Here is a 16,327-nt window from a genome sequence, read left to right as displayed (position 1 = left end):
GAGATATGACTACCTTGGGGGTTATCACTAAAAGCCTAGTTAGCTCTCTCCCTTATAGGTCCTTTAAATAGGGGCACGGAGCAAACACGCTGCGTGCCATTTTTCACACTGCCATGCATAATTATCATATACCCTTTTGCTTATATTTGTTTGTGAATATTGTCGTACTATGTACATCCCCGTGTTGTGCCTTTCGCATATGCATCATGCGTGGGTTTCGTCTTTGATCCCCTCACTTTAGCAAACCGACGGAGGGTCCGTGTCGCCTTCTTAAAAAACATACGTTGGGTGCCATGCTGCCCAAACGTTGTATCAAAGAAGGAAACAATTTCTCGGGCTCCCGTATTCGTAAATTGCATCTGTGTCATATGCATTTCTTCATGCATTCATCCATTCCACCCATGATAGATGTAGGAGTTTTGTTTCGCACTAGATTTTATTTCACTTTAGTAAAACATGGGATCAAGTCAAAAGCCTTCGCTTAAAAAGAGGTTCTATCAAGTCAAAATCAAGAGCTTAGAGGTCACCAGTTTACGAAAGTTGGGGCAATTAATGGGTCAACTTCAACGGCAAGCCTTCCGCAAAGCCTATGGTAAGCATTTGGGACCTAGCTAGGGTAGAAGTCTCCATGGAACCAATTGCCTCCCTCGCCCAGTATTATGGTCAGCCGTTGAGGTGCTTCATCTTTGGGGGCTTCCAGCTATCACCAATGGTGGAAGAATTTGAAGAGATCCTAGGATGTCCTCTAGGGGGAAGGAAACCATACCTCTTCTCAGGGTTCTACCCCTCATTGGCCAGAATTTCTAAAAAAGTCCAAATCTCGGCGTAGGAATTAGACCGCCAAAGGCAAGTCAAAAATGGGGTGGTCGGAATACCGAGAAAATATTTGGAGGTAAAAGCAAGAATCTTGGCAGATAAAGGCGAGTGGACCCCATTCATAGATATTCTCACACTGTTGATTTTCGAGGGAGTCCTCTTTCCAAATGTGGATGGGTTGGTGGACCTGGAAGCGATCGACGTTTTTCTCGCCTATCATAACAACAAGGAAAGTCCGGTTGTCGCTATGCTAGCCGACCTATATGACACCTTCGACCGAAGATGTGAAGAAAGCAATGCAAGGATTGTTTGCTGTACTCCAGCTCTCTATGTGGGGCTGGTTTCACACCTTTTTCTCTAAGAAGGTAGGCCCGTCTATCTGCTACAAGGTCACCGCTCGTGCGTCGAAAAAGAAAGACGAATTGGGACCAACTCTTGGCTAGCATGGAGGGGCGTTTGTTAAATGGTTCCCTCGCTAGAAGGAAGGAAGAATCAGGATTCTATCTTCATGCGAAGGATGTCCCATGAGAGGAGTGCCATCAGACGAAAGCATCACGCCTTTCATCGCACGAGGTTTCAGTGACCACAACGCTAGGGTACTCCAAGGAGTTCGCAAGGCATGGGATGCGGCGTGAAGAAAGGACAGAGAGCTTAGGGGAAGCAGTAATGGGATCATCGGCGGCTATCATAAGTGGCTGAGAGTCCGAACACAAGGACTGGATTGGCTCCCAAATCTAAAGACTGTGAGAGACGATGAGGTTAAAGCTTCGGAAGAAAGTGATGAGGTACAAGCCCTAAAGGCAGAGCTTGAAAGAGCCTGGGTAGTCGAAGAGAAGTTCAAGTCCATAGCCATCAAAGTCTGAAAAGAGTATGATGAACTAAGGGATGTCAATATGGCCACTGATGAAGCCTTGGAATGAGAAACCAAGAAGGCCCGAAAGGAAGAACACGACCAAAGCAAAGTTTTGAGGGGCTTTATAGGGCAGCAATAGTGAGCTCAAGCTCCGAAGAGGTGAAAGGAATCATCACGGGTCAAAGGCATGATCTTGAAGGACGAGCTAAAGGCTTGCCTTAGGTCGAAAAGAAATTTGTCCCAACAGTTAAGCGAGACTGAAGGGAATATGTGGGCCGTCATCGATGAGTGCAAAGAGAAGCTAAATCTAGCGGCGACTCATGAGCAAAGGCTAGAGGATGAGTACGCCAAGATATCAGCAGAAAGCGAAGCAAGGGAAAGGGTAATTGATTCATTGCACCAAGAGGCAACAATGTGGACGGACCGATTTGCTCTTACTTTGAACAGGAGTCAAGAACTTCCCCCATTGCTAGCCAAGGCCAAAGCAGTGGCGGACACCTACTCCGCCCCCGAGGAGATCCACGGACTTCTCAGCTATTGTCAGCATATGATAGACTTAATGGACCATATGATTAGAAACCGCTAGGAAGTTTGTATTGTCGCTCAGATCTTGACTAGTTATAACTTTTTGAATAAGATGAGTTTATCCCACGTTTTTACTCCAAAAATCAGTGCGAATCAAGTCACTCCTGCATTTTATCTCTAGCATGCATTGTATGTTGGTCTCGTCCTTTGTCACGGGAAGCCGGAAGGTCCATATCACCTTCTTAATTGTACACATGGGGCACTGCGCCCCCAAATGCGCAAGTAAGAAGAGATAATTTTTCGGGCTCTCGTGTCCGTAAAATGCATTCATATCATGCATCGCATAAGCATCTCGTCATAACATCATAATGGACATATCCTGCATTTGTCCGTTATCATATTCCAGCCTCACATTTTGCATGAGTCATGGCATCATCATGCATATGCGTTCAACAAACTTTTTGATCTGCAAAATTGCATACCATTTGTTTTCATGTTTGCTCATCCTTGCGTTTTCCTCTACAAAACAAAAACAAAAAAGGGGGAAGCGTGAAACTTCACACTACATTCTTAGTTTCATGTGTTAGGCACCACGAGCCAACCATGTTGGGATCATAAACCCGTTTCACTTTAAAAAATAATTGAACATGGTACCTAATGCATGGTTAACTAGGAAATGGTGTTTCTTCGGGCATCTCAATTTCATAATTACATTTTCCGTGCATAAGCTTAAAGTATGCCCGAGTCATTCATCCCTATGAGATGTTGTTGAAGTATTGGCGATCAGAATTGCCATTCCTTGGATTATAGGGTTGAACCAAGCTCATGCTTTTACAAAAAGGTTCATCAAGTCAAGTTGAAATATGGAAGTAACCGTCTTGCAAAATTGGGGCAAAAGATGAATCGAGTCACATCACTGCTTCGTCTACTGCCAAACATATTTAGGATTATTGATGTCCTTGTTACTTCCAGTTTCACCGTGACAAAGATGTCATGGACCATGTTGAACATCTAAATTGATTCAACCCCATATCTTGCGTAAAAATTCGCAATACTTCAACTGTACATCATTCGCATGCATCCATGCTTTTCATTGGTTGCATTGCTCGTTGCATTCTTTCCTTGAAAAATAAAATAAAATGAACTTAATCATTGTTATAAAAAAGAAAGGGACACGCTTTACGATGCCCTTACCGAACTCGTGCTAGAGCTAGAATAATGGGTGAAGTAGAGGAGATACAAGAGAAGATGAAGGCCGACATGGAGGCCATTAAAGAGAAAATGGCCACAATGATGGAGGCCATGATGAGCGTGAAGAAGATAATGGAAGCCAATGCGGTTGCAATTGCCGCTACCAGCGTTGTTGCTAAGGTGAACCCGACGTCCCCATCCGGCCTCAAGCAAATGAATCATCCAACCTCAAATATGGTAGGCAAAGATTTAGGAAGTACGGGCGGCCCCCATGATGTGCAAATTCAAAACGAGCACGCCTTCCCGTCATATGGCTTGCCTCTCAACTATACGCCACCCAATGTGGCGTACACTCCCAATAAGAATGTCAATAACTCCACTCCTATACCCATTGAAAGCCAGCAACCCCAAACTGATCATGCACATGTCTCTTAAACCGTGGAAGAGACTCATGAAATTCCCCATCACAATCTAGCCGACTTCGAGCCTTGGCTCGGATATACCACTGAAGGGCAAGCAGTTGGTGGTATACCCCTACAAAAACCTTTGGAGGGCCCTTAGTATCACCCACAACTGCACCTCTTGCATTCCACAGCGGTTAAAAACCCTCATGACTATGGCAGGAATGGGAAAGTTGGATCATCTAGAGGAAAGGCTCAGGGCCATTGAAGGAGGTGAAGATTATGCCTTTGCTAACCTAGAAGAGTTGTTCCTAATACCCAAACATGGTCATTCCCAAGTTCAAGGTGCCGGACTTTGGCAAGTACAAGGGGACTACTCGCTCCAAGAACCATCTAAAGATGTACTGTCGGAAGATGGGGGCATACGCAAAAGATGAGAAACTGCTAATACATTTTTCCTGAGAAAGTCTTACTAGGACAACTGTCGCCTGGTATACTAACTTAGGAACCTTCTTGAGTCCATTCTTGGAAGGACCTAATGGTTGCCTTCATTAGGCAGTGTCAGTACAATTCTGATATGGCTCCGGATAGGATGCAACTACAAAAAGTGTGCAAAAAGGGGGCACGAATCTTTCAAAGAATACGCCCAAAGATGGAGAGACTTGGCAACTCAAGTAGCACCCCCAAAAACAGAGAAAGAGATTATCACAATGATAGTAGACACGTGACCGGTGTTCTACTATGAAAAAATGGTGGGTTACACACCTTCAAGTTTTACAGATTTGGTCTTCGCCAGCAAAAAGATCGAAGTGGATCCGAAAAGAGGCAAATTTGATCATCCTACTAGGACGACTAAGAAAACTGGGGCAAATGAAGAGGGTGAGAAAGAGGGAGAAACCCATGCTGTGACTGCCATTCCTATACGGCCAAGTTTCCCACCAACCCAACAATGTCATTACTCAGTCAATAACAAACCTCCTCCTTACCCACCACCCAGTTATCCACAAAGGCCATCCCTAAATCAACCACAAAGCCTGTCTACCGCACTTCCAATGACGAAGACCACCTTTAGCACAAACCAAAAAAACACCAACAAAAAGGAATTTTGTAGCAAAAAGCCTGTAGGGTTCACCCCAAATTCCGTTGTCATATGCTAAACTTGATCCTATATCCACTCAATAATTCAATGGTAGCCATAACCCCAACCAAGGTTCCTCAACCTCCATTTTTCTGAGGATATGACTCGAATGCAACGTGTGCTTATCGTGGAGGAGCCCTGGGGCATTCCATTGAGCATTGTATGACCCCGAAGCATAAAGTGTGAAGTCTAATTGATACGGGCTGGCTGAAATTTGAGGAGAATCGCTTGTTGAATCATAACATTGACAAGCAACACCATACATGGGGCAATTCTGGAAGCTGTTGTTAGGACTCATCAGGATTTTCAAGTTTATGCCATTATTATAAACCACAGTTACAATGCTAAATGATATGGATAAAATGGACATCCTTGTCCCTCATCCTCTCACAAACGCATGTTTGCTTATTCAACTTTCACCGGAATGTGGGTGCAAGCCATTGGTCTATTTTCTGAAGCGACTTGCGCTCCTGAGTGTTGACTTCCAAGACTGTTCAATCAGAGATTACTCGTCTTGCACGTTGGTGGGGGTGCCGTAAAACAACAAATAAAGCTCAAAACAAATAAGTTTCAAAATAAAAATAAAAAAGGGAGTTCAAAAAGAAAAAAAAAAAAAAAAGAGCATTTGATTGACTGTGTTTTCAAGACATTCATGTGACCTCATTATATCATTCCGGAAAGTTTGTCTTTTTAGAGGGAAGTGAGTTATCAAGAATAGGATGTGGGATAAATGGCCTTAGTTACCTTAAGAAAAGGGGGGGTTGAATTAAGATACGAAGATTATTCCCCAATTAAACTTTCACTCTCTCTTTTCGGATTAACAATGCACACAGGGATAACCTTTCCCTTGTGTTCAGGAATCCTCTACAACAAGAGACCCACGGTCTCTTAATCCCTTTTCAGAAATAAGAAGAAGAGAAGAAGAGGTCTCTCGTAAAAGAGGTAGATTGTAAAATGAAGATCAATCAAAAATTCCTTATTGAATATGCAAGTGGTTGACCAAAGAATCTTTTTGAGAGGATAAGACATTTCAGTTCAGAAAAACTATTGATCTTTCGAGAGGATAAAACTGTTTGGGCAATGAAAACTCTCTTTAAAACATTTGAATGGCCGTTCATAAAACATTTGAATAGATATGTCTCTTGGAAATTATTTTCTGAAAATCCCCTCTGGTAATCAATTACAAGACTTACGTAATCGATTACAGGTTTTAAAAATTTGAATAAAAACATTTTTAACTACTGGTAATTGATTACCAGAGAGCAAATCTCAAATTGAAATGATAGAATTCTTTGGTCAAACCTTTGTTTGTTTCAATTTGGAAACTTCTTCCTAAAGATTCTAAAGAGATCAAACTTGATCATATATCTTGATTTTCTTGGATAAAACTTAGAAGCACTTGATCCTTTAGCATCATCAAGACATCAAAACATCTTGCTTCTACATAGGAGTCATTTGACTTAATCCATCAACTGAAAGATCCTTCAATTATTTCTCGTCCTTGGAAAATTCTTTTTTGCAAGAATCAACTGCTTCTTTCATTCTTCCTCACTACGAGGTTGTGAAAACAAGACAACAATTGGTACCTCTAAGCCCTACACTGGGGCAACGAAAGGCACCATGCAAAAACTTCAAGCGAACCTAGGGGCAGATTAGAAGTTCTCACCCAATAGGTTCCCTCCTACAAGGTCATGACGAAAGGCAACGATTGATACCTCAAAGCCTTACACTGCGGCAATGAGGGGCACCGTGCATGAGCCTCAAGTGAACATAGGGGCCGGTCAAAAGTTCTCACCCATCGATGTTTTTAACAAAAAAAGGGGGACAAACCCTAGGATTTCAATGGATTGATCAAACATCAAACGACTCCATTGCCGTCGCTCCAAAATGGTCAAGTGACTAAATCAAACAGAACACATACTCTGAGGGAGTTCCCGGAGAGATTTGCAAAAAGATAGGATAAGGTTGCATGAATTATCACCTCTTTCAAAAGGACAGTCAATCTGTGTTTTCCAAAAAAATTAAATCAAAATCAAAATCACAAAATAGGGAAAAAATGTCATGAACGTTGTACAAACTTTCCATTACATTGCATTGTTTCATATGAAGTCTGCATTTACCGCATTTCAAGACAAAGGTTGCATGCATCTGCATCCCTAAAAATCATGTTAACTGCATAGATTTCCTACATCTAATATCCAGTCGTGTGGATTTGGGATGACCGACCCTCTCGATGAGTCGATCTCTTGCTTTCTCATAAGGGTGAACCCTTGGGTACTAGTACCCTTGTCTCCAGAGGACTATACATCCTCGCCTTGAGAGGACTACACGTCCTCACCATCAGAGGGATGCACACCCTCACCTCCAGAGGACTACATGTCCTCGCCTTGAGAGGGCTACACGCCCTCACCTTGGGTACTAGTTACCCTCACCGTTAGAGGACTACACGTCCTCGCCATGAGAGGACTACATGTCCTCACCATCAGAGGGCTGCACGCCCTCACCTTGGGTACTAGTTACCCTCACTGTCAGAGGACTACACGTCCTCACCTTGAGAGGACTACACGTCCTCACCACCAGAGGGCTGCACGCCCTCACCTCCAGAGGACTATACGTCCTCGCCTTGAGAGGGCTACACGCCCTCACCTTGGGTACTAGTTACCTTCAACTTCAGAGGACTACACGTCCTCGCCGTCAAAGGGTCATGTGCCTTCACCTTTGCAGGGCTACACGCCCTCACCTTCAGAGGACTACACGTCCTCACCTTTAGAGGACTACACGTCCTCGCCATTAGAGGACTACATGTTCCCCATTTTCAAAGGGGGACATACCCTCACCTTCAGAGGACTACACGTCCTCACCTTCAGAGGGCTACACGCCCTCGCCATCAGAGGACTGCATGTGCTCACCTTCGTAGGGCTACACGCCCTCACTTTGAGAGGACTACACGTCCTCTCCATCAGAGGGCTACACGCCCTCACCTCCAGAGGACTACACGTCCTCACCTTGAGAGGGCTGCACGCCCTCACCTTTAGAGGGCTACGTGTCCTCATTTTCAGTGTGCTTGACATCCACACCTTAAAAGAATTTAAGGTCCTCTGCCCTTAAATGCTTAACCGAGACTTGCACTTCCGGTTAAGGGGCCAGTAGTTTCCTTTTAACGGTTCCTGGGCCACCCCCTGATATTGGAGGAGGGCCAACTGTGCGAGCACAACCAGAGAGGGAGGCTATCACACAGCTACTATGCATACCGGGGCAAGATTTCACCTGTGCCGCTGCAAAGAGACGAGTGCGGATCATGCGCACCAACATGACCACTCTTACATAGATATAGATGACGTTGCTACTTAGCAACATTCTGCCCAGCGACCGCAATGCCAATCTCCCCCTGCAAAAGTATCAGTTGGTCTGTGTCGTCCCGACATGGGTAAGTATGCATATAGTTCAACTGATTTCTGATACCATCTATTGTTTGCAGGGATCGCACCCACAAGACACCCAGTGGACCCGGAAAAGTCCAACAGGGCCCTGGGGTTTCCAGCTCTGGTTACGGGCCTCTATCAGTCCTACAGGGTGCCCGTACCCCCCCGGCAAGGTCACGTCATTATAGGTAAGTATGCACATCGCTCAACTGATTTCTGATTTCATCTATTGTTTGCAGGGATCGCGCCTGCAAGACACCCAGTGGACCCGAAGAAGTCCAACAGGGTCTTGGAGTTGCCAGCTCTAAATATGGGTCTCTGTCAGTTCTAGGGAGTGTCTGTCGCCCCCAGCAAAGTCATCAGACCCCCCTACCAATCGAGCTTTCATCAAGAAGTACTGCGCCCCCAGGCAGGCGCAGGGCGAAGCACCATAGCAGCATTGGGATGGCCGGTAGCAGGCAATAGACACACCGCCACCACCTCTAAAGTTCACCTCAGCTCATCCATAAAAAGGTTAGAGCGTTGCCTACGACACATGGCCGACCAATAGGCAACCAAGTCCAAAGCCAAAGGTAAGCAAAGTACTAGGTCAGTGACCGACAAGTCATAAGGCGTCCAGCTAAAGACGTTAAAGAAGCGCTACTAGGAGGCAACCTAGTACCTTTTGAATCTATGCTTGTTATTTGATCACTTTTTATAGTAGGACGCACCTAGTTGCTCATGATCCTGGGGATTTAAATAAAACAAGCGCAAGCTCGGAAGGTAGTCATACCTCACAAAATATATATATGTATGTTTAGGTAGTGAAAATACCTTAGATATGCATGTATGTAAACAAAAAAACACTTCACAAAATATATATATGTATGTTTAGGTAGAAAGATACCTTAGATATGCATGTATGTAAACAAAAAAATACTTCACAAAATATATATATGTATGTTTAGGTAGAGAGATACCTTAGATGTGCGTGTATGTAAACAAAAAAATACTTCACAAAATATATATTTGTATGTTTAGGTAGAAAGATACCTTAGATGTGTGTGTATGTAGCAAAAAAATACCTCACAAAACATATATATGTATGTTTAGGTGGCAAGATACCTTGGATATGCATGTATATAGCAAAAATACCTCACAAAAATATGCACATGTTTAGGTAGCAAAATACCTCATGAAAAAAAGAAAAGAAAAAAAAAACAAACAAGAAAAAGAAATAAACAAATGATAATGATAAAAAAAAAAAGAAGGAGAAAAAAGAAAAATAAGTTGTCTAGCTAAAAACCGACATGCTTTTGAAAAGAGATGATTTCCAACTTTTCTTTGAAAAAAAAAATTCACTGATCATAACTAGTTTTTGAAAAAATGGGTATACACCTGAAGGGTGAATGCTGTGAAGTTTTCCCCGGACGCCCGAAATGGACTCGGATGAATGCACAAATTGATAAAAGAACATATTTTGGAAACATTGGGTTGATTTAAAATAGAGGAAATGAATCCTGAGCCCTAGCATCACATGACCATAAAAATTTGACACTTGAGTGTCCACATAGGTGCATGCATGACCAGTTTTGCATAAAATTTCCAAATCATCATTTTTGCATTTGTGTCATGGAAATAATGTGGGGCACCCCTTTTATCCTTGAGCCAAACCAAACCCCGACATGTATCATGTCTAGCCATTCTACAAACCTTGAGCCAAAATCATGACTCACTATAATCCTTACCCTCGGAAGCAAAAAAGGAAAGAAGGAAAATTTCCAATCAAAGTGAAAGCAAAAAGAAAAGAAAGGAAATTCCCAATCAAAGAGTGGGAGAAAGCAAAAAGAAAAAGAAAGGAAATTCCCAATCAAAGAGTGGGAGAAAGAAAAAAGAAAAGAAAGAAAATTCCCAACCAAAGAATGGGAGAAAGTAAAAAAGAAGGAAGCTCCTGGTCAAAGAAACCAGAAGAAATGTGCAGAGAGGTCTTTGGACCAGACAATATCTGAACAGTACAGAATTGTCATCAAATGAACAAAAGAAGGAAAGGGAACCACGACCTAAAATAGTCTTCTCCCTTTGATTACCAACCAAAATCCCGTGCGCTAGCGACTTTTTTTTCCTCGCCCCGCACTAAACAAAAAAACAGAAAAAGAAAAAAGCCAGAAAAATCAAAAGCCAAAAACACACAAAAGCCGAAAGAAGAAACCACCAAAAGAACCCATTCCCAAGGGAAGTCCTATTCGATCCATGATCACGCATGTAATTTTTGATTTGATAGGAAATAATTTGCAAAGTCAAGTCATGACATATCTATGGTTCGGAATTAGGATGAAACACTTACCTGTGCGAGATTGATACACTTTGAGTGGATTTCTTCTATTTTTGTCGAACCCAGTGTTTCCTCTAAATGGTCATTTAGAAACGAAATGCTAACATCCAAAATCTCATTTATGGTTATGGGAGATTTCATCAGCAGACTCTCCTTCCCCGGTAGACGCATTGTTTTTCACTCAAAAAAGCATATGCTGCTCTAAATCAGTTGGAATATTTGTCTCTTTGCTAAAGCATGTTTGCATTTTAGTGGAGAAAACACCGAGACTTTTTCAAGTCTCAGAAGTTATCCAGAACTACGTAGGTCTGAGTTCCTCATTGGAGGATACGTAGGAGCAAGAGCCTCGCTTTTGTCGACCACACCGCCTTTTGTTGTTATGATTCAAGAGCTGGTAGCCCGCGGAGATACCTTACGGTTATCCGCACCCTTTTGTCATCCAGAGGCGGCGGGCCCGATGACAAGCAGAGACCAAGTTTGGTCATTCTGCACCCTTGTAGGCGGTGGGCCCGATGATACGCGGAGATACCTTACGGTTATCCGCACCCTTTTGTCATCCAGAGGCGGCGGGCCCGATGACAAGCAGAGACCAAGTTTGGTCATTCTGCACCCTTGTATCATCCAGAGGCGGCGGGCCCGATGATACGCGGAGATACCTTACGGTTATCCGCACCCTTTTGTCATCCAGAGGCGGCGGGCCCGATGACAAGCAGAGACCAAGTTTGGTCATTCTGCACCCTTGTATCAACCAGAGGCGGCGGGCCCGATGATACGCGGAGATACCTTACGGTTATCCGCACCCTTTTGTCATCCAGAGGCGGCGGGCCCGATGACAAGCAGAGACCAAGTTTGGTCATTCTGCACCCTTGTATCATCCAGAGGTGGCGGGCCCGATGATACGCGGAGATACCTTACGGTTATTCGCACCCTTTTGTCATCCAGAGGCGGCGGGCCCGATGACAAGCAGAGACCAAGTTTGGTCATTCTGCACCCTTGTATCATCCAGAGGCGGTGGGCCCGATGATACGCGGAGATACCTTATGGTTATTCGCACCCTTTTGTCATCCAGAGGCGGCGGGCCCGATGACAAGCAGAGACCAAGTTTGGTCATTCTGCACCCTTGTATCATCCAGAGGCGGCGGGCCCGATGATACGCGGAGATACCTTACGGTTATCCGCACCCTTTTGTCATCCAGAGGCGGCGGGCCCGATGACAAGCAGAGACCAAATTTGGTCATTCTGCACCCTTGTATCATCCAGAGGCGGCGGGCCCGATGATACGCGGAAATACCCGAGTGGTTATCCGTATAAACATTCTTTTGCTATCTGTAAGACAGAACGCTTGATAGCATGCAGAGGCTGACATAGTCTTTTGCACCTTTTGTTCCTCTGGGAACAACAAGTCATTTACATGCGGAAATTTCATGGTCACCCGCGACTCTCGTCAACCGAGAGGAGCGAGATTAGTGTCGTACACTAATTTTCGTCCGGGTACCTTTGCTTGATGACATGCGACCTTTCTTTGGTCCTTGTGAGGTGCTTGGCACCCATCATTAGGCAATTTGTGAAAATCCGGGAACGACAAGTCATGGTCACCCGCGACTGTCGTCAACCGAGAGGAGCGAAATTAGTGTCGTACACTAATTTTCGTCCGGGTACCTTTGCTTGATGACATGCGACCTTTCTTTGGTCCTTGTGAGGTGCTTGGCACCCATCATTAGGCAATTTGTGAAAATTCGGGAACGACAAGTCATGGTCACCCGCGACTCTCGTCAACCGAGAGGAGCGAAATTAGTGTCATACACTAATTTTCGTCCGGGTACCTTTGCTTGATGACATGCGACCTTTCTTTGGTCCTTGTGAGGTGCTTGGCACCCATCATTAGGCAATTTGTGAAATTCTGGGAACAACAAGTCATTTGCATGTGGAGATTTTATGGTCACCAGCGACTCTCGTCAAATCGAGAGGAACGAAATTAGTGTCTTATCTTTACTTTCCTTTTATCTCCAATAAAAGACAAGTAAAGAGGGGCAACTGTCATACCCTAATTTCGTCCGGGGACCTTTGCTTGGTGACATGCGACCTTTCTTTGGTCCTTGTGAGGTGCTTGGCACCCATCATTAGGCAATTTGTGAAATTCCAAGACATGCCGGAAAACCAAAAAAATATTGATGCACAACCCGTAAGTTTCCGTGACACACCGGAAATCAAATGGAAGCATCGTTGCATAATTAAGTGAGGTTCCGTAACATTCCGTAAGTCAAAAAGGGGATGATTATGTAATCCGCAAGGTTCCGTAACATTACGGAAAGAAAACAAGTATCGTTACGAAATTCGTAAGTTTCCGTAACTTTACGAAAAAAGAATCACCAAAAAAAAAAGAAGAGGGGGTGTACTTAGTAAAATGGGGGGTGCAAACAGTAATTTTCAAATCTGGGCCCTTCTAGAGGTTTCTGGGCAATTTCTTGCTTAAGGTTGAAGTAACCTAGCTCGCCTGGGCGAGCTGAGCTCGCCTGGGCGAGCTAGATGGCCACCACACCCCTCGTTTTGTTGAAAAATGGGATTCCGGGGCTTCCGGGACACCCGTAATGCTTCCGTAAAATTCCCATAACTCTAAATAAGCATAATTAACTTAATACGGGTGAGACGGAAGAGAAAAAAAGAAGAAAATCGAGTCCTATATGCTTCCGTAAGGCTTCCGTAACTTTTCCGTAAATTATGGAAGAAGGGGGTGTGAACTTATCAAAATTGGGGGGGTGCAAATAGCAATTTCGAAATTTTGAATTGGGCCTTCCAGAAGGTTTTTTGAAGCTGGGTTGCTTCTGGAGGAAGCAACCCAGCTCGCCTGGGCGAGCTAAGGTCGCCTGGGCGAGCTGGGCGGCAACCTCCTCCCCCTTTTTCCTATAAATAGGCTGAAGGGGGCTGTTCTAAGGATCCCTCAGCCCCCTGGCTATGTATTTCAGCTGTTTTGGGTGAAAAAAATTGTTTCCGTGAAGAAAATCCAAGCCGAGGTGCTTCCGTAACGCTTCCGAGATATTTCCGAAGCAAATCCGTGAAGGTTTTCGTCCATTCTTCATCGTTCTTCATCCGTTCTTCGTTCTTCAACGGGTAAGTTTTCGAATCCGAGACTTTCAATTCATTTCTTGTTTTTTTAAGCTTTCATCTTTATTTTCGATTTCTTTTCTTCCGTCTTTAACGCGCTTTTACCGTTTATTTAAGCCGTTTTCTCACCTAATAAATGATAAAATGAATTTCAATCGATCATTTGTGTTGTAATCTCATTTAATCACTTTTAAAATGAAATCTAACCGATCGTTCACGCTATAACCTCGGTTAAACCAAAAAAAGTAAAATAATAATAAAATAATCAAAATATCTTGAAAAATAATAATAAAATAATCAAAATATCTTTGAATAAAATAAAACAAAAAAATCAATCGGACGTTTTTTCTTTGGAAGTTTCATTGAATGAATTGATTAATAACCAAAGTGAAACTAAGACTAAAATAGACTCACAAATCAAGTTTTGTCCGAAAATCACTAAAAACCGTTTTAAGGTCCAACGCCTTAAACGGTCCTCTTTGCTTTTATCGGTTAACATGGACCGTTCAAAAGCATAAAATCAACATGTAACTTTACCGCTTTTGCAAGAACTACGTAGGTCTGATTTCCTCATCGCAATTGAGGATACGTAGGAGCAAAAGCCCCGCTTTTGTCGACCACCCCAAGAGATCGTTAATGGTCCAATGCCTTAACGTTTCTCTCCTTTCAAAAACAAGAGATCGTTAATGGTCCAACGCCTTAACATTTCTCTCCTTTCAAAATCAAAAGAACGTTTAATGGTCCAACACCTTAAATGACCTTTTGTTCAACAAAAACATATTTTGCAAAAAAGACAAAAACAACTTAACCAAATGCTTTGTTCCGAAAGAACTACGTAGGTCTGATTTTCTCATCCCAAATTGAGGAATACGTAGGAGCAAAGGGAAACACCCTTGTCGACCACAAAAAAGGAAAAATATAAAAAGGATATAAGGACATAAAAGGGAACGTAAAAATCAAAGTCATGTTTGCACATTCGATTAAAGGTTGTCGTCCCTTGGGACGGACGTATGGGGTGCTAATACCTTCCCCGTGCGTAAATACAACTCCCGAACCTTTCACTTAAAAGTTCGTAGATCGCGTCTTTTCCGGTTTTTTCCGACGTTTTCCTCAAATAAACGTTGGTGGCGACTCCGCGCGTATTCCTTTCGTGGAACACGCATCCCGCGAGTCTCGCGTCGCCCTCCCGCCGAAGGGTAGGTTGCGACAACGTGCTTTAGTCATTTGCTTAAGTTATTTTCTCACCTAATCAAAAAATAAAATAAATTTCCACCGATCATTTGAATCGTAATATCCGTTGATTTCTGTTAAAATGAAATCCGACCGTTCGGTCATGCCTAACTACGTCGGAAACCAAAAAGAGGTAAAATAATAATCAATCGGACGTTTTTCTTTGGGATTTCTCTTTCTTAATCGAATCGATTAATAACCAAAATGGAACTAAGGATAAAATCAATTCATAAACCAAACTTTTGACATTGCCAAAAAAGCCATTTTCAAAGGTCCAACACCTTGAAATGGTCCTTTTTTACTTCTATTGGTTTAAGTGTGGATTTCTAAAAAACCCTAAAAATCAATACGTAACTTTATTACTTCCTTCAAAAAAATAGAGAAATCATTTAATGGTCCAACGCCTTAAATGGTTTTTTCATTCAATAAAAACATGTCGTGCAAAAAGGATAAAAACAACTTAATCCAAACACTTTGTTCCGAAAGAACTACGTAGGTCTGATTTCCTCATCACAATTGAGGAATACGTAGGAGCAAAGGGAAACACCCTTGTCGACCACGAAAAGAGGAAAAATATAAAAGGGTATAAAAGATATAAGAACATAAAAGGGAACGTAAAAATCAAAGTCCTGTTTGCATATTTGATTAAAGGCTGTCGTCTCTTATGACGGACGTGTGGGGTGCTAATACCTTCCCCGTGCGTAAATACAACTCCCGAACCTTTTCATTTAAAGTTCGTAGATCACGTCTTTTCCGGTTTTTCCGACGTTTTCCCCAAATAAACGTTGGTGGCGACTCCGCGCGTATTCCTTTCGTGGAACACGCATCCCGCGAGTCACGCGTCGCCCTCCTGCCGAAGGGTAGGTTCCGACAGGTGCCCTTACCGAACCCGTGCTAGAGCTAGAGTAATGGGTGAAGTAGAGGAGGTGCAAAAGCATATGAAGGCCGACATGGAGGCCATGAAAGAAAAAATGGCCACAATGATGGAAGCCATGATGAGTATGAAAAAAATGATGGAGGTCAATGCAGCTACAGTTGTTGCCGCAAGTACCACCATAGAAGTGGACCCGACTCACCCATCTAGTCTCAATCAAGTAAATCCTCCAGTCTCAGATATAGTAGGGGAGGGAGGCGAAGCGTTAGGAAGTACGGGTGGCCCCCATTTTGTGCAAGTTCAGAACAAGCATTCTTTCCCACCATATGGCTTGCCTCCCAACTATACACCACCCAATGTTGCACATGCTCCTGATAAGAATGTCAATAACTCCACTCACATACTCATTGAGAGCCAACAACCCCAATCTGATCATGCACATGTCTCTCAACCCATGGGGGAGA

The sequence above is a fragment of the Glycine soja genome, chromosome 9 (assembly GCF_004193775.1).
Source record: "Glycine soja cultivar W05 chromosome 9, ASM419377v2, whole genome shotgun sequence".
In the NCBI taxonomy this organism is placed as follows: Eukaryota; Viridiplantae; Streptophyta; class Magnoliopsida; order Fabales; family Fabaceae; genus Glycine; species Glycine soja.
This window is presented reverse-complemented; position numbering follows the sequence as displayed.